The 25892-nt window shown below is 34.6% G+C and overlaps 1 pseudogene; it reads left to right on the top strand.

The window, feature by feature from the left end:
• Positions 1-16397: 16397 nt before the first annotated feature.
• LOC114459557 (protein canopy 4-like) overlaps positions 16398-25892 on the top strand; it is a 58379-nt pseudogene continuing 48884 nt past the window's right edge.

Below are 25892 nucleotides of genomic sequence, written 5' to 3'. Positions count from 1 at the left end.
GTGTCCATGTAGGAGGCCTGTCTGGTAGGAGCCCGGCCCGTCCGCACGGCGGGCCACCGGAGAGGGCAGACGGCGCGGACGGGCACACGGCACCGCGGGCCCCAGAGACGCGCCGAGCAGCACAACTGGAGAACCGCGGCGGCCATACGGAGCACGGCTGGACCCACCCCCGGGGCACCCCCGCCCAGACACGGCACCCGTTTATTTTCTCAGAGTTCATAAATGTATCTATACTTAGAACCTGAGAATTTATTGATTTTTTTAATTTTTGAATTAATTGTTTTATTTTATTAATAATTGTACATTCTTACAAACGTTTTATACAGATGCCTTTGTGGAAAATAAATAAAGTTGTAATTGTGGTAGATTTGGTCTCTTCCTTTTTAAGTTTCTACATGAGATGTTTATGTATGCAAGGGACCCGTACCAAGATTTATTACCAAAATAAACATTGTACTTGAGTACAATTTCAATCAAGTAACAATAACTTCTTCTACTTTAGTAAATATATCAGCACTCTTTATACCTCAGTGTTTCACTTATAGTGACCCGTGTAGTAGTGAGTAACGTACTTACTGTAAATAATCAGGCTGACAGACGAGTGATGAGAGATTCATGGAAAACAGAAAAAAAAGAAACAGGAGGAAAAATTAGTGAAAAGAGCTTTTGTGAATTTTTTTTTAAATGATCAAGATACTCAGAAATCTGACAGGAACATCCATCTTATGGCGACTCCTGCTGCACGCTCTGACTCTGTACCCATCACCGTTATTTTCATCAGTCTGTTGATCGTATCTATAGCAACCAGGGGTGGAAAGAGAACAGAAAAAGTCTACTTAAGTAGAAGTACTGTTACTTTGATGACATTTTACTTAAGTCGAAGTAAAGTTACTAATCAAGTAAAATTAAAAAGTTGATCATTTAAAATGTAATCAGAGTAAAAGTTCTCTCCCATGCAATAAAAAAGTACAAAAAATGTGTACAAAGATCAAACTAGGTTCTTTATTATTATTATTATTATTATTATTATAGAACACCATTTCAAAATAATGTGCATGAGAACAAGACATGGTGTGGCTAACCTGGATAAATAAAACAATTCAATGAGGTAAGTGTTTGTGTCAGTACATCCAATGTGTCAGAGCATCCAATAAAACATTTTCTAGTAAGAAAACTATTCCTATCTTTAGGAATCTCTGAAAGCAAGAAATGCTGACAGTATGTTATATAAAGTCTATAAAACATTCTAGGTGGAATGTCAAAAACTTAGTATTTATGCATTTAAAACAAACTGTCTAATGAACAGATTACATTGATTATGCATAAACATCAAAGAAAACATAAATAAAATGCTTATTGAAATGATGAGGTAATAGTGCTTGTGTCAGTGCAGACATTTACAGTAACAGAACCAAGCTCAGGGTAAGTGTTTCACCACTTCAACAAAGTGGATGAAAAACGTACGACCCCTTATTCTAACGTAATATCTGAAAGCTATGATTTACACAGATGGCAGTAGAACCCATCTGGTGACTCTCCCACGATGGAACCTGGAAGTAGAACCCGTCTTGTGCCTCATGCTGGTGTCCATGGACAGTCACATACTGACCAACTTGTAAATAAAAATAAAAAATGATTGTATTTCATATTTCTGACCACCATCTCTGTCTTTTAATGTAGAAAATTAAGTGTTGGACATATTCTGATATCAGCAAAAGCTAATGTTATCTCCCAAGAACAGCATGCTTTTATATCTGAAAACAAAATAGAATTTTGTTACATTTCATCTTTTTAATCCCAGTTTGAAACCTAGATTAAGGAGTTTAGCCAAATAATTTAACTATTTTGTAAAGTCAAAATAGGGCTGGGCGATATGGCCTTTTATAAATACCGCGATATTTTTAGGCCATGTCACGATACGCGATATATATCTCGATATTTTGCATTACCCTTGAATTAACACTTTGATGCACAAAATCACACCAGTATGATGATTCTATATGTCTACATTAAAACATTCTTGATCATACTGCATTAATATATGCCAATTTTAAACTTTCATGCAAAAAAGGGGATATCACAACTAAGTCAAAGTTGACATAACTGTATTTATTAAACAGTGAGTGGCTCAAACATAAAATTGTCAACAGAAAGTGCACGTTCTGTGCAAAATTGTCAGAGACATTTCAAAACAAGACATTAGTGCAGGATGCAACTCACATGGCATTTCAAAACACAAAATTAAAGTGCACTTTTTGTACATAATGCCACTACAATATTTTAAAACAAATAGTGCCCTTTTGTGCATGTTGTCATTAAGATGACATTTCAAAAAAAAAAAAAAAAAAGTCCATGAGTTTAACGGTATGGTCATTTTCAACACCGCACAGACTACAAGCTGCGATATATCGAGTATATTCGATATATCGCCCAGCCCTAAGTCAAAATGTTTCTTTTCCCTCAATATTGTGAGTTCATCTTTTTATTCCTACTGTTGACTTTACGTGGAGAACGATTAAAAACTCAGACTTTCTCAAATTCAGCCAAACATTGCAGAGTTCTGTTCATCCTCTCAACCTCATCCATCTTATTTAAGTTGTAGTGAGTTGTATTTCACAGTTTCAGGCTGATCAATATGTTGTATTACTGCAATATGTTCAATCAAGACTTAGACTTTCTTTATTGTCATTCAAACTTAAACTTTACAGTACAGATAACAAAATGTGGTTGCATTGGCTCGTATTGCAGGATAAAAAAACAGCAGCAACATAACAACAAATTTACATAACAAATGTTTGGTCGACTTGTTTTTCTAAAACAGAGGAAATAGATTTATTACTAAAAATGCCAGTAGGCTAAATGATTAGATAAATCAAACAAGTGATAATTCTGAATAAGATGTTTTTTTATGTGCTAACAGATTATTGTTATTTTTTTTCATTATATATTATTCCTCAACAGGTCAAATTCAGTGAAAAATTCCCTTGTAGGGCTAAACTGTATATGACATTACATTATGATGTTTTTTAAGTGTGGAGGAGTAGGGGGTACATGGCTTTAGGTTCAAAGTCTGAAGGTGTTTTCAACAGTGAAAAGTTTAGAAACCACTGTCCTATGGAATATTTTGGATTTTCATGCCCATGGTTGTGAGTTCGAGTCCCCGTGAGCAGATTTTCTGTGTTTATTTTTTGCTCAACAATTTTTTCATTTGAAAAAACCTTTACACAGGCCATTTTTATGAATTCACTTAGTTGATACAGTTTAATTTGGTTGTTGTAATGTAACTAGGGTATTCACTTACAAAGGTCCACGACTGTAACTGTAAAAGTGAAACTTGCTGAAATAAAACTACAAACAAGTTGTCATCAGTCTAAAAAACAAAGAGCTACAGGTAGATGTGAAACTAAATAAAATAAACTCAAACCCTGTAGCAGTCATGTGACAAATCAATCAACAATTCTTGTTGAGAAATATTATTATTATTCTGGATCAAGAGGAAACAGAAAATATATAAAAAAAATAGTTATATTTTTAATTTGTTTATAATGTAGGGAAGATATTTTATACATAAATGTAACTGAAGTCTAAAGCCACAAAATTTGCACCACTTTAAAAAGAAAATAGACTAATAAAAGACCTCTTTACATGGAGTATAAGACAAAAGAACAATGGAAATGTAGCGCTCTTGGAAGGCTCTGGGACTCTTTAATAAATAGTATTGAATTTTTAATTAGCCTATCCCAACCGCAGATTTATTAAGATAAAATAGAAACAGGAAAAACACATGCCCATTAAATATTTCACCACAAATAATAAATACCAAAAGTAGGGATTAATAATGCTTTATATCAAAGTTATTATTTTCTTTTTGAATTAACCAAACATAAAAAAATCACTGTTTAGACAATCAAAGATTTAGGTAAGGTAAAAATAAAACACACACAAAATGTGGACCCACTGTAATAAAATAAAACAAAATAAACCCTGAAAAAGCCAGCATATAAAAATAAAACAAGTTCAGGCCTGTATTTCAGGGTGTTCTCCTTCCCTCACTTCCACACTGATGGAAAATGGCGGATCTCCGTGGTGCATTCAAGGTCCAAACTCTCCACGTGGTGTTAGCTCCTCCAACGGTGAAAATCCTCTCTCCGACAGCAGCAGTCCACTTCACACCACACCAGCCTAGTTTCTCCTCTCGTTTCCCGAGCAGGACAGGTGGATGGCTGATTGACGCCGTAGCACTGAATCACTCTGCTGGACAAGCTAAGCTAAATGCTAACAGGCTAATGTTCATCCGTCGGTCTGACGTACAACTCTCACACAGAGTCCGCTCAGTAGACTGTGTCGGGTTGACAATCTCACGTCCTCTTCTGTGTGGCTGGTCCTCTAAAACATGAACTCTTAACATGGACTTCCTTTTTTCTTTTCTCTCTCAACTTTATCTGCTCTGTCTCCTTTTCTTTCTCTTCTTTCTCCATTCCTCTTCTTCTCTCTACACCTTCCGTGGCTCTTCATTTCCTCCACAGCACCTCCTCTGGTCACTTTTGGTCACTACACATATACTCTTCAAACCTAACAAAACATATTCTTCGCCTTATACAATTGGTTTAGTTTACATACAAAAATAAACATTCCTTTTCAAGTAACAGAAAAATACACATGTTTTCAAATGTTCAGAGATTAATAAAACAAATAACCTCCTTAATCAGTGAACATCTTCTAACATTTATTAACACCCAAGCTTTTTTTTTACTGGGCTACAGAAACTTTGGACAGTTTAGAATCCTTAAATCTGTTAAAGTAAAAGTACCACAAGTATTAAAAAAACTGTGATAGCAAATAAAATGATCTTTAAACTTTTGTTCCTAATGTATGTAATTGTGATCCGTCTATGTACAACAATGATAATACCTAATGCATTAATCTGACAAACTATAGTTATTAATCATGTTCCAAATGATATGAACCCAGAAAAGGTAGTGTCATCATCTCCTCCAACCAAACCTTATCCCCCAAAATAATACTCATATAAAGTACATATTCAAAATACTAGTTAATTACAGTGTTTAAGTGGATTAAATTAAAGCAGAATTAAGTGTTTACAAGATAGAGGAATTATTTAAATTCAGAATTGAAATCGGAATAAACCAGCCACCTAATTCAGATTTAAGTTTAATTTGGAATTAAATTTACATTAGGAATTAAATGTTTACAAGGTGAGTTTAAAGATGATTTAACTTTTATTCTGAATTAAAGAGGAATTAAAGCTCAAATGTAAACGTGGCCAGTGACAAAAAAAAAAAAAAAAAAACTAAGCTGATTGAATAAATAAAAGTACTGAGTAATGACATCAGTGGAAATGTAAAATTATCCCATAAAAATAATACTAAATTTGAGTACATTAACTAAATTTGTTCACACTGTATGTATACATGTACAACATAGGAAACAGTTTGTTGACATTACTTGAAAGTGAATGATTGCCGTGGCAGCAAGATGAAAGAGAACCAAACAAAACTAAATCTTCAGTTGCTTCTCACTACAAGTGGTTCAGTAGTAAAATATCTCTGAGTGTCTTTGTATCAAAAAGTAAAACAAACATTTTTGTGAAGTTTGAAAGGCTAAATAGTAAAGACCTGAGTGAGGAATGGCTGCTACAGGTAAGACACAATTTACAGACATAATATGAGGATTCATTTTAATCTGCTAGGATGAAAGAACACTGTAGTTATTGAAGGAATAGATTTCCTTAATGAAGTACAGATTATCATTAGAAAATATGTTTACTCTGGTTTTATTTATTGAAAACATTTGTCCTTGAAAAATAAGTTCAATATTATATATATATATATATATATATATATATATATATATATATATATATATATATATATATTTAAATATGTTCATTTTAACATTGAACATTTAGTCTGAATTGGATAATTTGTGTGTGTGTGTGTGTGTGTGTGTGTGTGTGTGTGTGTGTGTGTGTGTGTGTGTGTGTAACCCAAATTTAGGTGCTGAGCCAGTGTGACAAAACAAAGTTTATTTAAAGGGCACATGTTAGGCTAAATGAACTTTTCTGTTCTTTAAACATGATAAAGTGTTATTAGGGCTTCATACACATGTCCTAAATATAGTTTTTAATTAATTCCCTCAATCGTTAGTTAGAGGGTGATTTACTCCTTTCTTACTACAGGGTGAGCCCAAACACCTCGCTACATTTTGATGACGCGTTCCCACTTTGATGACGAATTTGACTCGGCACTGAGCTGGAGAAGCCACGCCTCCAGGAAGCTCTCTCCCATGATTGACATGTAAACAGACACGTGTTTATAAAGCAGCATGAGCTCGGCTACGGATTTCAATATGTATTTCAATAAATTAATGGCCATTTTGAGAAAAATGGTCATAACGACCACTAGGGGAAGTTTCTGAGGTGGATCCACATCCTAAAATAATCAGTAGTGTTCATGCCATCTATGTGCCAAGTTTCATGTTTTTAACCCAAAGTGAACGATTCTACCAACAATTCTTCCTTAACCGCCCACTACTGGTACTGATCCAGGATCTGTGGTGGAGAACATGACCTGACTTTAATCAATAAGTTCAGGAATATTTTGTTTTCTGTTTTATTTACACAAATGATTTTTTTTTTTTTTTTTTAAATTTCATTTATTTAGAAATATATTACAAATACATTTAAACAAAAAACATTTTTTTATTATATATATGTCATATAAAGACGTATGAGAGCAGCATTAATATCAACATATTTCCCCTCAGGGATCAATAGTTTACTGAATCTGATCAGGTTTATCGATTAAGTTTTGATCAACTTCATTCAAATGAAACTAATTTAAATGATCCTGATGACATCATTCCAGACTATAATGATTAAACAAAAACAAATACATCAGTTATTTCACCACTAGAGGGCAGAATATTGTACAGTATTAGAAGCTATCAAGTTATCATGAACCTATGATGTTTCAGACTCTACAATCCCTGTCATCGTTGGTCTCGTCCACAACAACAGAACAACTGCAGCTCTTCACCAGAAATGGCCGTAGCTTCACAGACACATAAACGTTACGTGGGAACTGGTCTGCTCAGTATTTTGGTAGTTTAGACGTGTTTCAGGTGGACGCTTCAACATGTTGTTTAGCTCAGGACCAGGAGGGGTGCTGGGGTGCACCAAATGAACGGTCCCCTTTAACATTTCCCTTTACCTCACGATGACAGCGTTTCATTCACATTATGTCACTTTCTGCATTTAACAGTGGATTTTATTTTTATTGGTAGATTCTGTCATTCTGTCTATGATTCTATTAACACAGATATTATAGGACCATAATTAGCCAATCATGAGCTCATTACAAGTTGTTCATTAATCCTGTAAGAACAAAGTCAAACCTCAAAGTCAAACTGTTTCCACTGAAGACCTTCATTTACAAATCAATGGGAATTTAAATTATTCAGCCACAAAATCTAAATATTTTCCTCCACATCATGTGATCTCTGAACAAACTGATCATTTTAGTCAATTTCAAAGTGATAACACTGCAAAGGATGGATGAATATTTCTAGATCCTTCATGTTCATTCTGTCTCTTCTATCCTTCAGGTGGAGCTGATTCTATGCTGATGTTACAGGTGAATGGAGGATTGTGGAACCACTCAGCCGTGACAGCAAATATGGTGAGAAATGAGTGGATTGAAGTCTAACTTCTCCTTATATTTTCTCCACATTATTTAATAAGATGTAAATAAGCTTCATTTGATCAGAGACAAGTGCTAATGTCCATCCCTGCCACTGAGCTGTGGAGGCAGTGATGCTTTGGTCAATGTTCTGCTGGTAAACTTTGGTTCCTGACGTCCATGTGGATGTTCTATTGAAGTTGATCTCCTACTGAAGCCTAATGCTATGTCTGATCCATCTTTAACAGCCACTGTTCTTTCTAGGAACACATTTAGAAACAAATGTTTGTTTGGTTCTTCTCTGTGTTTAATCTCTAACTGTTCTACAGGACTCTGGAAGCCAGAACAAAGTGACACCTCAACGTTCTCAGGACCATGAAGCTCAGCCACAACAAAGAAACAAATCTAAGAGAAAAACTTCAGAGCAAAGAGTTCAACAGCAGAGCCAAGCTGGAGTTAAAGCTAAACATACATGTGACCAGTGTGGGAAGGACTTTACCAAGAAATCAAACCTCACTGTACATCAAAGAATCCATTCTGGAGAAAAACTCTTCGTCTGTGACGAGTGTGGAAAAGCTTTTGCTCAGAAAACAAACCTGAAACAACATCAGCTTGTTCACAATGGAGAGAAACCTCACATGTGTGATGAATGTGGAAAGACTTTTAGTCAATCTGGAACCCTCAGTCGACATCTCCTCATTCATCGTGGAATCAAAGCTCACAGATGTGAACAGTGTGGAAAGGCTTTTACACAAAGATCACATTTAACTCTGCACATGCAGACTCACTCCAGAGCAGTGTTGTATCACTGTGACCACTGTGGGAAAATATATAAACACAAACAAACCCTCACTGAACACCTGAGATCTCACACTGGACATGAAGTGTGTCCCTGTGACCAGTGTGACAAAGTTTTTACAACATATCAACAGTTAAAACGTCACCAAACCAGCCACTCATCAGAAAGACCTCATAAATGTGACACATGTGGAAAAACTTATAAGAGCAAATCTCACCTTCATCACCACCAACAAGTTCATGAGAAGATGTTTGTCTCTATCTACACATCTCTGTGTGGATGGAGACATGGAGCAGGAATCATCTTCAGATCCCAGCGACACACGGATGGTGACGACACCTTCTGGTTCCAGTGTTGGACTGAAGAACCCAGAGATCAGGCTGCACAGGATTCCAACATAAACCTGCTGTCAGCTGGAAAATGGACACCAACAGTTCAGGAAGTTGTTATTGTTGAATAATGTTTAGTTGTATTTTGTATTGTGTCCATAGTTTAATGTTTGATTTATGTTGCTGCTGCCTGTTGGCATGTTAGACTGTTTAATGTTCAGTGTTTTAAAATAAATAAATTTGACACATTGATTCCAGTGCTCATTGTTTATTTACTCTGTGATTTTCTTCCTTTGATCATCACAATTATCAGGCAATTTAAAACGTGTGTATTTAATCAAAATCATAAAAATGAGACAATACATTCATTAACAGTAGCAATGGTCTGATAACAGGATGCTAAAAATTGATTATTTGTTACTGTAATGTAGGAAAAGGGGTGGGACTAATAAGTTATACTTCCACCCACTCCCTTTAGAACACAAAAAGTATGTGTATGCAATAATATATGTAATGTTTTTTTTCTGAAGGGAAGCTTTAGTTTATTGTAATATTATTTATGGTATTATTGCTTATTTTTTGTGTTTACTTTGTACAGGAGGAATAGTTCATTCAACTGTAAGTTTTAGAATTAAAATGCATTTACAGGAAGAGAGAGAATGATTTTAGTCTTAGATTATCACAAAGGTCAGAGGTCATGATAACCACAAAGAACACAAACATCTTTTAGAAAGAAAAACACAGTAAAAAGGTTTTTCTAATAGATTATAAACAGTTCTTAGAATGTTCTGTAAGAAGATGATTTGACGATTAGAAGAAGAAGAATTCTCTTCAGAATCCACCAACATGTAGGAAAAGCTTGTCCATCAGGAAGAACAGTTTCACTGTGTTGACCAGCGTTCCTGGTTTACTCCTTCAAAGTAACTAAATACTCTTGTTCTGTTGAGCAGCTACACTCACCTACTTCATCAACTCCCAATCCTCTCAGTGAGAGGGGAATTAGCTCAAATGGTAGAGCGCTAGCTGCACAAAGGCAGGGGACAATTTTTACACTCCCTCACACAAAGGAAAAGATGCAAAAAGCAATAGTGAAATATCATAGACAGTGTCACCTGTACCTCTATATAGATATTTCTGGTGTATTTTAACTGAGTCACCAGACGTGCTCCTTGCTGTGAGCTGGACTTGAAACCACAACCTGCTGCCAACACAAAGCCTGGGTCACACACACTCACACAGCAGGATAATAATAAGATTATTATACCTGTGTAAGTGAGAGGTTCCCACATCCTCCAACTGTGTTTTTCTCACTGTAACATATCAGGAAAATGTGTTTTTAATTTACATTATCAACTACATTATAATTGTTATGTATTTGTTTGAGATGTGCTCTTGTATTAATATGTATTTTAAGATTAAAAGTGACAGTTAATGTAGTCTATCATCAAGTATCTTTATTTGCTCTTGTTTGCAAACTGGACATTTCAAAAGGGCAGAAAAAAATACAAATAAAATAATAACAGAAGATACTTATGTAAGCACTTTTTGAAAATAAAAAACAGTAATATTTATTGAATTATGTCAATCAAAGTGTAATAAATGCAGCTTTTTAAAAAAGGAAAATAATTCACTATATTGATAAGAATTACATTTTTTCATATTTTTTATTGTGTAATATCCCTTCATGCACCATTATCTTTCCTCTTTCTCACTGTACTGTGTACAGGACCATGTGTGTGTAAATATCTCCTATTGTTTATTACCCTGTTTATTTATCTACTGCTGCTGAAACACTGTAAATTTCCTCTTTGTGGGACAAATAAAGGTTTTATTGTTGTATCCTAAATGTAACGCTTAATGATAAATTAAAAATAAACAGGTACACATACAGTCATTTACTTGGGCAAACAATGCAAAACAAATCCTCTAAACTATTTACACATCTTAACTACAACTGTTAGTGTATAGAGGTACTGTTACTTTAACAGATGTCTTCATGTGTTAAACTTAAAATACACTGGTGCGTCTGTGTGTGTGTGTGTGTCCGTCTTTTCTAGCAGCATTTAAAGAAAAAACAGGGTCAATATAAAATATAAATACAAAAAATTAGAGAGAATATTGAATTTTTTTTTTTTTCAAAACTCTGTTAATTGAGTGCCAAAAATTTGTAATCAAGAGTTTTCCACAATTGGTTCAGTAATTATGTACAAAAACCCAGCAGGATCAGGGTTAAATCAAAACAAAAGGAAACTGACAACAATAACAGTATCAAAGATAGTAATAGTAGGAATAATAGCAAAAATAGTGTTAAACAGATAATCAAGAGAATATACAAACATTTACAAAATTGGTTGAACAGGCTCACACCTGTTTCTCTGTGGAGTCTTCATCACATGATGCTAACTCATGGTTCTGTGTTAGCACGTCTCCTGGGTCGGTGGTTGGTGGGGTTTGGTCCTGACATGGGACCTTTGAGTTGTCCTTCTCTGTGTCTGCTTCCTCCGCTTTTCATCGTTTCTTTAATTCTGCTGTAACTGCATTATTATGTCTGATTACTTCATCAAAAACTAGTATAAATTTGACCAAATAATCAGTCATTGATGAGTCTGACAAAGTCAGAGAGGAAATGTTTGGTTTCCACATCTGTATCTTCAGTTGCCATTTACATGATCAATATAAATCAACTCAATTTAAATCAAACATTATTATATATGTATAAAGTACTGTCACTGTGTTTTATGGCACTTAACGTATTTGTGTATTATGTACATCATATTAAGAATTGTATTCTTTTAATTAAATTCGGAAAACTGTAATGCAAACTTTTGACCAATGCCCTCCCTGCCCCCTCGCAAACTACACACATGCGTGGGGGGTAGAGCAGAAACGCCATATCGATAATAGTGAGCCTCTGAGTTTGTGTCAGGTTTAGCAGCAAAGCATTCTTTACAAACCACATGATTCTGGTCAAGTTTACCATCTTCCTACGTCTGATTTACGTGTTGTTGTAACTTTGTAGCGGTACCAACATGCTTCCTGGATTCAGTCTGTGTTCAAAACAAAACTCGAAGCATTGATGATGCATTCAATGTGCCTCAGAAAAACTGGATAGAATGAAATACATCATAAAAAACTGGCCTGCGACCCTGAAAACAGGAACAAGCGGATCAGAAAATAGATGGATGGATGGATGGATGGATGGATGGATGAGAAAGTGGATGCAACCATGGATTTTACCGATGCAGGCACGCAGTGACCGATGCATCTCGATTTCACCCGTAGATTGTACCGATGTCACTGAATGAATCCATACACTTGCATCGCACATGTTTATATCTAGATACCGATTCATATCGATTAATCTCCACATGCTTAGTGTGTACGTATGTAATATTGTCTCTAAAAACAGTTGACTACTCTGCATTCATTAAATCTCTCTTTTACAGATATCGATAATATTCATTTCACCTACATTTACCTTAATCTTGGTGCTGCTACTACCTGTTCAGCTGCGCAGATAACATAGCAATGAGTGTTTGTGATCCAAGTAAAGACTGACTTTTTTGAATAGAAGATTCTTTAATCAAACTTAACTTTCAGGAACATTTTAATGTAAACAAAGGAAGCCACTATCCTTTATCCATGACATCACCCTGACCTCCTCTTTTACCTTTAGAACCTTCACCTTCATAGGCTGCAGGCCGTTGAAGGGGCCAGAGCATCTCTATGGATCAAATTCTGCAATGTCATTCTAAAGTGAAAAAAAGAGGTAGTTTAAGTTGTAAAAGTTACAAGGTCATGATGAACCAATTACAGTCATTAAATAAAGTCACATCAATAAACTGACAGCTCAGTGACTGGTTCACATTTTATATCACACATTTATGGAGACTTATTTTTCTAAAATTAGTGTTTTGATCATGTTTGTTTTAAAAATACAGAGTAGCCAGTATCAGTGCACAAAGTGAAAGTATAGAATACTGACATCATGTGTTAGACGTTTTTATTTGAATGAAAAAAAATTGTGCAAAATAGATAAAAAATAATTAATCAATTATATTTTTAAAAATATATTATTTAATTATTTTAAAATTTCATTTTATAATTAAAAAATATAATTAATTTATTTTTAAAATATGCATTTTTATTTAAAAACAGTTTTTAAACAGTTTAGAATATAAGACATCCAATTTTTAATTTTATTTTATTATCACCAGACATTTCAGGTGACTCCATTTTATTTCCAGGCGACCCTACACAGGGTGACGACCCCAACATTGAAAAACCCTGATTTATCCCATTCCGGAGGAGCAGTGGGCTGCCAAGGAATGAAATTATTATTATTATTATTATTATTATTAATAATATTTTTTTATTTATTTTATAACTTATTTGAATTTTAAAATAGATGTACAGATTTTTTTTTGTTTTTATGAAAAAATAAATTCAATGTAATCAAATTGAAAAACATAATGTTCATCAGTTTTTTTAAAAAACATATTTTAGTTTATTATCACTAGACATTTCAGGCGACTCCATTTTATTTCCAGGCGACCCCACATGGGGTCACGACCCCAGTGTTGAAAAACCCTGATTTAACTACCACAGAGGAGCAGTGGGCTGCTAAGGTGTAAAATTGTTGTTGTTTTTTGTCTTTTTATTGTGGCCACCCTGAGGCCACCCTGAGGCACACCTGTGCAATAATCATGCTGTCAAATCAGCATGTTGATATGACACACCTGTGAGGTGGGAGGGGCTATCTCTGCTCACTAACACACATTTACACACATTTGTAACAATATCTGAGAGAAACAGATCTTTAATGTTTATAGAAAATGTTTTAGATCTTTGAGTTCAGCTCATGAAAAAAGTGTTTATATTGTTGTTCAGTGTGTGTGTATATATATATATATATATATATATATATATATATATATATATATATATATATATATATATATATATATATATGTATGAATATATTGTTGGTGGTTGATGGTCACAATTATGCAATAAAATAAATTCATTTATTTAATTACAATAACAAAACATGTATTGCTGTCTATAAAATATTGCACTTACTGTAGTTGTTGACCTTTGACAGCATGTACAGACATAGTGAAAAAAATAGTATTGTTATGTTAAATCTGTAAGTTTTGTATCTTTTCACATAATGTGAATATCAATAGTAAAACATTTTAGTCATAACTATTTAAATTAAAAATAATTTTTGATGAGCCAACCCATCATTATCTATCTATCTTTAATCTGTATCTTGCTTTTGTGCAATGCTTTACTGTAATAATATTAATAATTTGTATTTTGAACCTGTTACTAAGATATTTAAATTGGCTTTTATTTACTTGTTTGTGTTCTTTTATATGTGTATGTGAAACACTTTTATCAAAATTAAAATCAAATATAAAAAAAAGTCAGTTTACTCATGTTTTCTAATTATGTAAAGTATCTTTGTGGGTATGTTATAGACCACTATGTAAGTGTTAGAAATTATTCTGATAATAATAATATAACAAAAATGTAAATATCAATTGCTTGGTATAAAAAACACCATATAAGGGGGGCCAAAAGATAACCTGTCCTAGAGCAGCAAAGAGGCTAGTGTTGTCATTGTGTTAGTGGCTAGTGGTATTATAACATGTAAAATAAATATATTTACTGTCCTCAAAATAGATGTAATTGTTTTAGCAAAAGTGTGAAATGGTAGAAGTTCTAACATCCATTGTTCCTCACACCAGCCTCACAGTAGATAGTCAGTCACCAGATTATCTGGATACTATTTGGACTGTAACACTGTTAAGATCACCTACACCATAAAACAATGAACTTTAAACGTGAGCAGCTTTATACGAGCTAAAACATCCACAGACTGAATGAAAACAGGAGCAGAAAACTGCTGAAATAAATCCTAAACAGTCCTATTGTGTGAGGAGACCTGGTCCAGGACCTGTGGAGGAAAACCACTGCACCAGTGGACTTCAGTTCTCCCTCTAATTTACTGTAAATATCCAAATATCTCACAAACAGAACAAGATTTATTTGGTTTTTCTGTATTTCTGTTTTGGTTTTAAGTCAGTAAAACAAAATAACCACTGTTTATTTGTTACTATGATTTAGTTTTAAAACATAATAACCACAAAACGAAGGGAACACAGATAATAACTGTCTTTAGCCTGTTTTTATGAATATTCATAAACTACTATCTAACTGCTCCCTGGGTGTCTGTAGTTAGCAGCCCACTGCTACCCCTCTGGAATAATGGGTCAAAATGCAGAGAATGAGTGAGTGATCAATAAAGTTACATTATTTTATTTATTATTGATCAGTTGATTATCCAGATGTGTCGCTGGTTTGGCTGGTCCTGAGCTCTACGTCTGGTGTCAGCAGTGAAAGTGTGGAGATGTTATCTCTGTGTGGCTACCGTTAGCTGGAGGTTAGCTGTGGGCTACATGGTGCTGTGGTGTGATGGACGTCTGATGGTGGCTCAGAGTGGGAGTTGTTGTGGTAGAATGTTCTCCTGTGCATCAGGACTTAAGGCCTGTCTGAGGGAATGGGTGAGGAAGCTCCATGACTTATTTACCTGTGATGTACCATGGTGATAATTGATAGACAGAAAGACATCATTCCATTATGTTACATGTACCGTAATATGCAATATTACCTTAAGTTGTTTAGATTTACACTGACTTGTAGAATACTTGTACTCTATTTTCTTCATCAGCACTTTAAACATATTTTATTTATAATTGTAGTTTTAAATGATGAATATCTTTTAAATCCTCTTTTTGTGTATTTCTATAAACATAACTTTGTTTGACTGATGCTCAGGGAGTATGGAGGACCAAACCTGCCAAATGTATAAATAAATAAATGTATTAATAAATATTGGAATAAATAAATAAAAGAATGAATATATAAATAAAGAGATGATTAAATGCATAAATAAATTAATAAAAACTGGTAAATAAATCTGATATAAACAACTAAATGTCTTAAATTGATTTATACATTTATTTATTTATTCATTTATTTATTTCTACTTTTAATTATTTCAACATTTATTTATTTCTACTTTTATTTATTTCAACATTTATTTATTTTAACTTTTATTTATTTATACATGTATTTATTTATACATTATTTTTTCAACATGTATTTAATTCCACATTTCTGTGTCTGTATGCTAATGAGGTAGGAGGGACTAACCTCAGTCTCATTCAGGATTGGTCAACTGAGCGATCCAATCAGATCCACTTCCTGTTGCAGCAGATGGGCGTGGCTTAGATGAAGAAGTGAAGATGGCTGATTTCAGAGTTTTAGTGAATGACTTACGAGCTTTAGCTGATGAAGTTGAAAACAATTCACCAAATGACGACCTTCACTTTTATCTGGATAGTTTTATTAACAGCTTAGCTCAGCTAAACTCTGATATGGATTTAGAAGTTGACCCAGCAGTGTTTGATGGTCTGGAAGAAATTTCCCACCAGTTCTGCATCTTCTCAGAGACTGAAGAAACAACCTTCAGATGCCCCTCCTACTTTTTACCCCCATATGATTGAGGCTCACCTCCATTCAGAGAACACTGCTCTGGACATCACAGAGATGTTCAGTGTGAGTGAGAGAACAATTAGTGTGAGGATGGTACATTATGAGATAAGGTCATTTTAACCTACTTCTGTCAACATCTGTTTTGTAACTCTTGCTTGTTTGAAAGTAGCAACAGTAGAACTATATTTGTGTGTAAATATTACTCATGTTAATGTGTATTAATAGTAGGCTAGGCTAACGTTGCATTGCTATTCCATTTCAATACTTATATTATGAAGCTATAGACTGGTCATATTATATGGCATATGTTCAGGTTCTAATGTCATGTAGACTACACAACAATTAGGCTACATTAAAACAATCTGGTCTGTTTTAACAGCACATCAGCCCTTGTCCTTAATATCAGCTAATGTATAAAGTCATCTAGTATTGTTTTGTCCTTGTTATCTCTAGCATCTGTCCAGGTTAGCAGTAGTTTTAATTTAGAGTTCAGTAAAACTTACTTTGTCAAAACAAGCACAGTTGTAGCTATAGTGTGCTAATATATGTACATGTTTGATCATTAAAAATAGGCTACATTATTATTAGTCTATGAGTTTTTATTACATACAATGGTTAGATCATTTCACAGACAGTTTTCATTTCATGTCTATTGTGACCTTTCTCATTGTTTTGGATAAACAGAGTCCATGATTTATTCACTACATTGTAAGACAATGATTTGGATGAAAGTATAACCTACATTCTGCAGCTCCATCACAACTGTGGATACAAAATGATGGTTGGACACCTGAATACACAAGGCATACACATACAAAGTAAGTATTATTAGTATTTAACCTAAATTGTTCTGGGATTATTCATCAATAAATTGGTATTTGTCCTACTTGCTGATTTATTAAGATGTCAAAAAGAAGCTTCTTTACTGACAGTCATTCTAGATTTTTGGCTATTTGTGAATTTTCTTCCAGGTTTGGGAATGATTAACAGTTTAGATATTCTTTATCTGTGTTTATTGTATACATATTCATACCTTGTCCTTTCTGACTCATACACTAACATTTACAACACATGAAAGCAGGTTTTAGGTCCTTGATTAATATCTGGTCAGTATGGGGCTTGAACACATGATCTTGGCATTATTAGCACCACGCTCTGATCAGCTGAGCTAACTGGCCTATGAAGCCGCAAAAATGTGTAAAAATTTGGTTGAGTTAAAACGATCACGGTTCTAAACACCTAGAAAGTTGGCAGTAGAAAATTCAACAGTACTCATCCCTTAGCTTAAAGCTGCAGTATGTATTTTTTTTAATGTTATTTGGTCAAAAGTCCATAATCATCTTTGAGCATAATGTAATCCAAAGTGTTCTGAGTAGACAGTGAATCTCTTCTCCTTCTCCAGGTTCTGAAAATGAAGTTTATCAATACAGAATGGATGTCAGCCAATCAGAGATCTTTCTACCAACACAGCAATCTTATGAGCTGTTTTAAGCATTACTATTGGCTGCTCGAGCTGCTCATTAAAAGTCAACGTGTGTTCTTGATCTGAGAGTAGAGAAAGTCCCATGGCTTTAAGGTCTAGATTATCATACAGATTGATAATCTGGTCCATGTGATCATAGAGAAGCTAGGAAACAATAGCAGTAATGATATTTATTAGGATATACTTTTTGCATGTCTTGCAGGAACCTCCTTATATATCTTTACAAGTGTCGTGTTCTGATTCACCAAGCAAGAAGGAAGAGGTGTTGAGCAGAACAAGATACAGCTATAACCAAAATAAAGAGCACTATTTAGTAAAGGACTGACTTACATTTATTGATAGACTTTATTTATGGACAATTTATCAACTCAAATATATCTTTTGGTATGAAACATCATATTTGAAATGAGAAAAGGATCTTTGTGGATTCATCACCTTTAGGAAGGAACATGTAAAGGTCTGTAATACCAACTCTCACACAAGTCCAAATAGTGACGCTGACACTTTTTATATCAATGGTTCAAAATGGAAGAACAACTGTGTGGTTTATATAGAGACATTGATGAAGCCTTGGAACATTTATTCTATATTAGCCCAGAAACTAAAAGGTTTATGTGTGACTCACTAAAAATGAACAATATTAATACTTTTGAATGATAATCTTTGTAAAATGCCTAGTCAGCTGATTGAGGCTGTGTGTGTCAGACACTTTCTGTATCCACGGACCAATCAGATCATTCATTCATTCATTATACACTTTCATTACACACTGTGGTGACGCTGACAGCCTCAGCAGGAACATACAGCAGTTGTGCTGCTATACACAAAGTGTGGGGGTCCTTTCTCACCCCTGTCACAGGAGCGTGCATGTAGCCAGGCTGAAATCACCTGGGTTAAGAGAGTGAGTTGATATCTCAGTTCATAGTGCAGCTGCTCTCTGACAGAGAATGTTTGGTTAGGTGAAACCCGCTAACAGAGATAAATCCAGGATATACGTATCCAGCTTTGTAGTACAGGCCCACAGAGCTACACATCTTTAAACTACAGATGATCTCTTCATCTTCATAATAAACATCTTTAGAGGAACAAATGTTTACACAAATAATGTGTAGTAGAAGTGGTGTTTGTGTGACTTTTTCCAACACATGTGACTTTGTGACACAGAATCAGTGTGAACGCGTCCCTGGGGCATTTGTGTGTAAACTGTGTGTGTGTGTGTGTGTTTTCTCGCCCTGCAGCATCTGTGGCTTCAATCCCGAACTTTAATGCATTTTTAGTTTATTTTAATACACATTTTTCCACTTTCAAGATACTTACAACTCCTTTCCACCACTTTTGCATCTAATGTCACATATGTTGACCAATTATTGTCACTTTTATCCATTTTCATCGTATTTCATGATTATTTTTGCCAATTTAACCACATACACCATTTGTCATCCCCATTATATGAAAGTTTAAACTAATTGTTCCAATATTGACACTTTGAAAACACTTTTTCTGTCCGTTTTTGTCCATTCTAATTTGCAACTTTTAACCAATTTCTGTGGTTTTTAAAATCCCATTTCACAACTTTTTCCACCATTTTTGGACATTTTTATTTATGATTAAAACAAGGATTTACATATTTAAGATGACTATATACTATGGCCCAAATAATAGTAAACATCCTGCATAACAGTGAATATTATTCAGATAAATAAATACATGTGTTTATCACATAGAACGATGGACCTTCATTTTGCTGACTTCATAGATGGAGCCCCTAAATGCTCACACACACACACACACACACACACACACACACACACACACACACACACACACACACACACACACACACACACACACACACACACACACACAGGCTTGGGGAGTAATGGATTACTAGTAACAGCGTTATGTAATCTGGATACAAAAATAATGTAACTATAATCTGTTACAGTACATTTAAAAACATGTAATCAGATTACCAGTATTTTTATTAAAAATGGGGATTACTTAGTGGGATTACTTCTTCAAAGCAAACAGAATATACACCGTACAACAGATACACAGAGTGCACACACACATTGTGACACTTCGTAGCACTTCACCATAAACGTGAATCCAATACTGCCTGCCTAGCTGTTTACCATCATGACTCAGGAGTTTTCACTGCATGAAAATTCCTGAGTCACTGTTTGCTGTGACCACACCAAATAAAACATGGAAAGGTAAATTACAAAGATAAATCCAAAGTTAACTTCTGACACAAACTCTCTACACCATAGACTGTAAACTAGGGATGTAACGATTAATCGTAAGGCAGTTAAAAATCGATTCATAGGTATCACGGTTGATATCGATTTTTTGAAAATTGAATCGCAGTACTTTTTTTAACCAGCAGAGGGCGCTATCCACAAGTGTAGAGTCTGCTAATACTTTCTTTCTGGCCGCCTTCTACTCTTAAATATGTTAATAAATTATTCATTGCCCCTTTAGCACCGAAAGAATATCTGTAATATTACTTGAATATCTGTAAAATCACGTTTTTCTATTAGCTCTGTCTGCTAGCATAGCTTCTCTTCTTCACTGCAAGATATCTGCATGGCAACCAACCACTGGGTTACCAGCGCCCTCTGCTGGTCCAAACAAATATGACGTAAATCAGTGCAATGACGTTTTTTTTTTTTTTAAAGTCCAATTGTTAAGGCACAAAATACATTTTCAGTTTCACTTTTAAAAAGAAAAATAACTATTATGCAGTTTTGCATTGTTTATTATAGAACCAGAATTTAAATTAATAGGCTTCATTTTCATTTGTATTATTCCTTTATTTATTTCATTCAAGATTTATTTTTAGTTAAATTGCATTGTTTTGAATAGTTTATCAAGGAATTCTTTTGACAATGAAAAATAAAAGGAAAATAGTACAGCATTTTCTAGTTTTTTCCCAAAAAAAAAATTAGTCTACAGTCCCATTTTGTAAAATAAATCGTGAGAGAATCGTATCGTGAACCCAGTATCGTGAATCGAATCGTATCGGGAGTTGAGTGAATCGTTACATCCCTACTGTAAACACACATCTCCACTACGCATCCTCAAGTTGCCTTCACTGACTGCCAACGCTGTAGGAATTAGGAACATCTACAACGGACACATCCAACAAACAGCAGAGCTGTTACAATATGAAGCTATTATGGTAACAGCTAACTTATATGATATTATGCAGTAACATAACAGCTGTATATGTGTTTGTTGTGTCTATCACTGCATGATGCAGAATAACTGCATTTGTTTGTCTAGGAAATAATTTTCAACAAATTGAATTAAAGTCACTTCCTGTACATTACATGAAAGACATGCTGACACACCAAAAATAACTAATAATTAACTATGGAGCATGTTATAAAGTAAAACATCTACTTTATGGCACTTTTTTCCTGTAATTTTTTAATTAATTTAAAACCAGAATCAGGAAAACAGAAAAACCAGAAACAGGAAAAAATAAAAACCAAATACAAATAAAAATGGTGTATTTCTGATTGTTTTTTAAATCAAAATAACAATTTTAACACATTATATCATTTTGTTTGTTTGTCTTTTTTACAAAGTGCAGTTGATTCTATATCTATATCATGAAAAATTTGTGACTGCAGGTGACAGATAGAACACATTTTTGTGGAGGTACATCTTTTAAATTAACGCATGCCTCGAGATGCGTTCAAAGTCCCTGGGAAACCCAGAAATTTGTAACATATCCCCACACAGCCCTGACACCACGTGAAAACAAAAGAGGACATGTCTAAAACCAGACGTATGGTCACCATACATGTCATCATTATTTAATAATGAATGAAAAAAATTAAAATGCAGTGTTATAGTTTGGTCACATGGGGGAGATTTATTAAGTTTTATTATTATGAATATTTGGAATTTTGGTATTGTTCACCATATATGCATTGAAAAAGGAACCTTGGGATGAAATATTATTTAGAACATATTTTCAAATTAATATCAAAATAATAATGACTCACTGGAACACATCTGTAACCTTTGCACACCCAGAAACACAATATATTATGACTGTAAATATCATGTCTGCTATTAAAAACTGTATATTACAATAATTAGCATATTAGCACACACTTAGCTATAATAGAGCTTTTCATCTGTAAACCCTTCTTAGAAACCAATGATCACACAATGTGTTGCCTGTTATCTCACGCTACGAGGTGACTATTGTTGGAATTGTCCCTGTATAAATAAAGTTTCATTGAAATAACATGTGACCTTTGACAAATAAACAGTGGTTGCAAATATCAAACTACTTATGTGTAACTCTATTGTAGTCCAGTCATCACATTTATAAACTATCTTAGTCATCTAGGATCTGTGCACCCTCAGAAAATCAGCTGCTCACATTATTTTGACCTGAAATCATCTGATTTTCCACCGTTTGTAATTCTTCTCCAGTCTGCATTGACTCCTCCCACCAGAGCGTCATGTTTAAGGGAAGAAGAAAATGAAAATGGATAATTTATTATTCATTTTATTTATGCGTTAAAAAATGCAGTTATATTCTGAAAATGAAAAAGCATTTCTGTTAATGGATTTTAAATTGAATTATGGTACAGATATACTTCCATAGTTTATACAGTTGACGTAGCGTTCTTATTCTCTATTACAAGTTCACAGTTGTTTTTGTTTGCAATGCCTTTGAATAAGTTGTTTTGTGCCTGACTTGGCTAGCTACGCCACAAGTTTTCCCTCAGTGTCCTTAGGTCTCACATGTTAGATGGACCTTGAACTGAGACATGTTTGAATACTTTACATTGTAGTGTTGCACAAATGTTTGATCATTTTGTTTTTGCCTTCTTCACGTGACAAATCACAGCACTTTATACAGCAGCATATTATGTGTTTTGTTCATTGCTGTTTGTTTTGCTTTAAAAAAAGTCTTAAATTGTGTTAAATTTGACATAAAAAGTGTGCAGCAACCACTGTTTCTGGTGTACGGTTCATACTGTTAATAAATGTTGATGGTACTCATACTCCTGGTTGTGATTCTGATAAGATATTTATTCTAAGAACAAAAACTGGTTTTAAAATTTTGGTTTTAGTTTTAATATAGATTTAGGTTTATTTCAAGATGAGTCAACATTTATCAAGAAACAGCTTAATCATTTTTCACTAATGCTGAGTCATTTTTTACTTAGATTAGTTGTTTTCTTCTTGTTCCGAAGCTTTCATTTGCATAAATTAAAAAAGCAAAAAAAACAAGAATTATTTGTTTATATTCAGTATATTTCACTTGTTATTGTGCTGTAGGAAGTTTGATTTCAAGTAATTTAATCTAATAATCATCCATTTCTGCTTATTTTAACCCTTTAGAATACTTGTCTTGCTAACCACTACATTAATTCTAATTAAATTCAGTACATCTACACGTCTGCTATATGTTGTCACCACTAAAATGTAGTATTTTTTTTCTAGATCATCATCAACTCAGGTTGATCCAGGCTGATTAAAACCATCCCATCTGAGCTGAGACATGAACTGATCCATTTATTCACACATTAGTTCTTCTAATGTCTTTAAACACTTTTATTGATACACACAGACCTGGTCAGAGCAGGTTACACTCCCAGTTAGGATCATGGAAAATAACATTTGCTCCATCTCAGTATCAAGTTTAGACTTTTTTTAGACCTGTGTCCTGGGTATGATGGGTTCATGAGGGGAACAGTACTCAGCCATGTTGGGAAGTCTAGAAATCACACAGCATCTCACGCAATCATTGCAGTGGTTCATGCCAGAAAATACCACAGACCAAGTATTTGTAGTGTAGTCATAGCACTCAACAATTCTGTTTCGTCTTCTACAAGAGACAACAAAGATCTGCTTGTTCATCACTGCAATGTCAAAGTTCCAGTGTCTGTGGACCATTTCAGGGACATCGTACCAGGTGTTGGTCACTGGGTCATAAGCCTCAGCAGACCTCAGATCTCTGAACCCATAGCTTCCTCCAACTGCAAAAATGTGGCCCATATATGCAACGACTCCAAGGTCATAACGAGGTGTTCCCATGGGAGTGATCAGTGTCCACTGGTTGGTGTCTGGGTTGTAATACTCAGCAGTATTCAGTACTCTATTACTCTGTCCTCCACATATGTAAATCTTGTTGTTCAGTGTGGTGCAGCTGGCCCTGCTCCTCTCTTCATTCATTGATGCAATGAACGTCCACTGGTTGATGTTGGGCTGGTAGCGTTCAGCAGTTCTTAGTGAGGTCCAATCATCCCTGTAGCCTCCCATAGCGTAGATGTATCCCTTTAGCTCAGTAACACTCATTAAGTACCGTGACTCCTGCATTGGTGACATCTCCTGCCAAGTGTGTGTGACTAGGTTAAACCTCCACACTCTGTTAGAGGGGTTGGTCCATCTTAATCCACCACCCACAATGTAGAAGCATCTACCAAGGAAGACAGTGCTGTAGAGGAATGAGTGAGCCATGGTATCCTCCAGACTGGGATTAGTCTGAACTGTGATCCAGCTGTTAGTTCTGTAGTCAAAGGCCTCTATGTTAGAATATAATCCAAACATCAATAAGACGGCGTTTGGCAAGCGACGGCAAAACAAGGTGTTGTTGATCCCAGACTCAGAGCAGAGTAACGAAGGTTGAGACATGACTTTAAGGGTATCAGAGACCAAGAGGTGGGACTCAGGGTTTGTTTTTACCACATCATTGTTAAGCACATTGTCTGTGATGTAACTTTTGTCCATCAGCCCCAGTCGTACCTTTGGTAACAGAGTAGAAATGGCTCCCTGTCGTTCCTCAGGCATGTGGTTTATCCATCTTAAAACACTTTGATAAACTGTGCTCTCCTGGGTCACAGTAAGGTCATCCTGAACCAGGATATCAGCCAGCTCCTGCACCTCAAGCTGCAAAAACTCTTCACAGAGTGAAACCTCCTCAAAATTCTCACAGATAAAGTGAAAGGCCTCATATTTCAGTTGAAACAAAATGGGAATATACCAGGATTTTGCAAACTGCCACAGCCCAATGCAGTTTTCTGTACAGAGATGATCCTTAAGGACATCAAAGCATGTTTGTTCCAGACTCTTTACATTGAACTGATGCACTTCCATCATTAGATCAAAATTATTGCTGTTGTCAGAAATATAATAAGTAAAGTCACTGAGTCCAAGGAGTTTGTGAAATGTTCTGACAATGAAGATCATGTGAAGATCAAAGCATTTTAGAACTTCAAAGATCAAAGCATTTTAGAGCCTAAAGCTTCAATTTCTTCCAAACAGAATGTTACCATAGTTACCAGCAAAAGAGCTTTTGCTGAATGTTGTTAAGCTGACAATTTGTTATATTCTTCAGTCATTTTGTTATATTTTAGTTTTAGTGCGTGTAATATAGTTCACATACATAATATTGTTGTTTCATGTTTTCAGCATTTCTGATTGATGTTTTATAATAAAATACAAACATAGGTTTAATATTTGAGTCTCTGTTTCTCCAGTGATAGGCAGAGGTTCTGGACACTGGACTAACTAGGGCTTCTGTGCCCCAGCACGTTTGACACTTATAGTCTGGATTGTTTACCTATTCTCAGTGAAATTATGCTGTTCCTGTACCTGGTTATGGAACACTAAAATTATGAAGAAAGTGGTGAAATGAGATTTTAAAAACCAGATAAATTGGTTGAAAGTTGCAAATTAGAGTGGGCAAAAACAGACAGAAAAAGTGGTAAAAAAGGGTTCAAAGAGTTAATATTGGAACAATTAGTTTAAACTGGTGAATAATGAGCATAACAAATGGTGAATGTGGTTCAATTGACAAAAATAATCATGATATATGGTGAAAAAAGGTTAAAAGTAACAATAATTTGTCAACATATGTGACATTAGGTGGAAAAGTGGTGGAAAGGGTTTATAAGTGCTGAAAATGTCTGGAATGTGGAAAAAATGTGCAGAAAAGGCATTGAAATGTGATGTAGAAGTGCCAGAAATAGAAATAATAG

Source organism: Gouania willdenowi, unplaced genomic scaffold, assembly GCF_900634775.1.
Source record: "Gouania willdenowi unplaced genomic scaffold, fGouWil2.1 scaffold_32_arrow_ctg1, whole genome shotgun sequence".
In the NCBI taxonomy this organism is placed as follows: domain Eukaryota; kingdom Metazoa; phylum Chordata; class Actinopteri; order Blenniiformes; family Gobiesocidae; genus Gouania; species Gouania willdenowi.
This window is presented reverse-complemented; position numbering and strand designations above follow the sequence as displayed.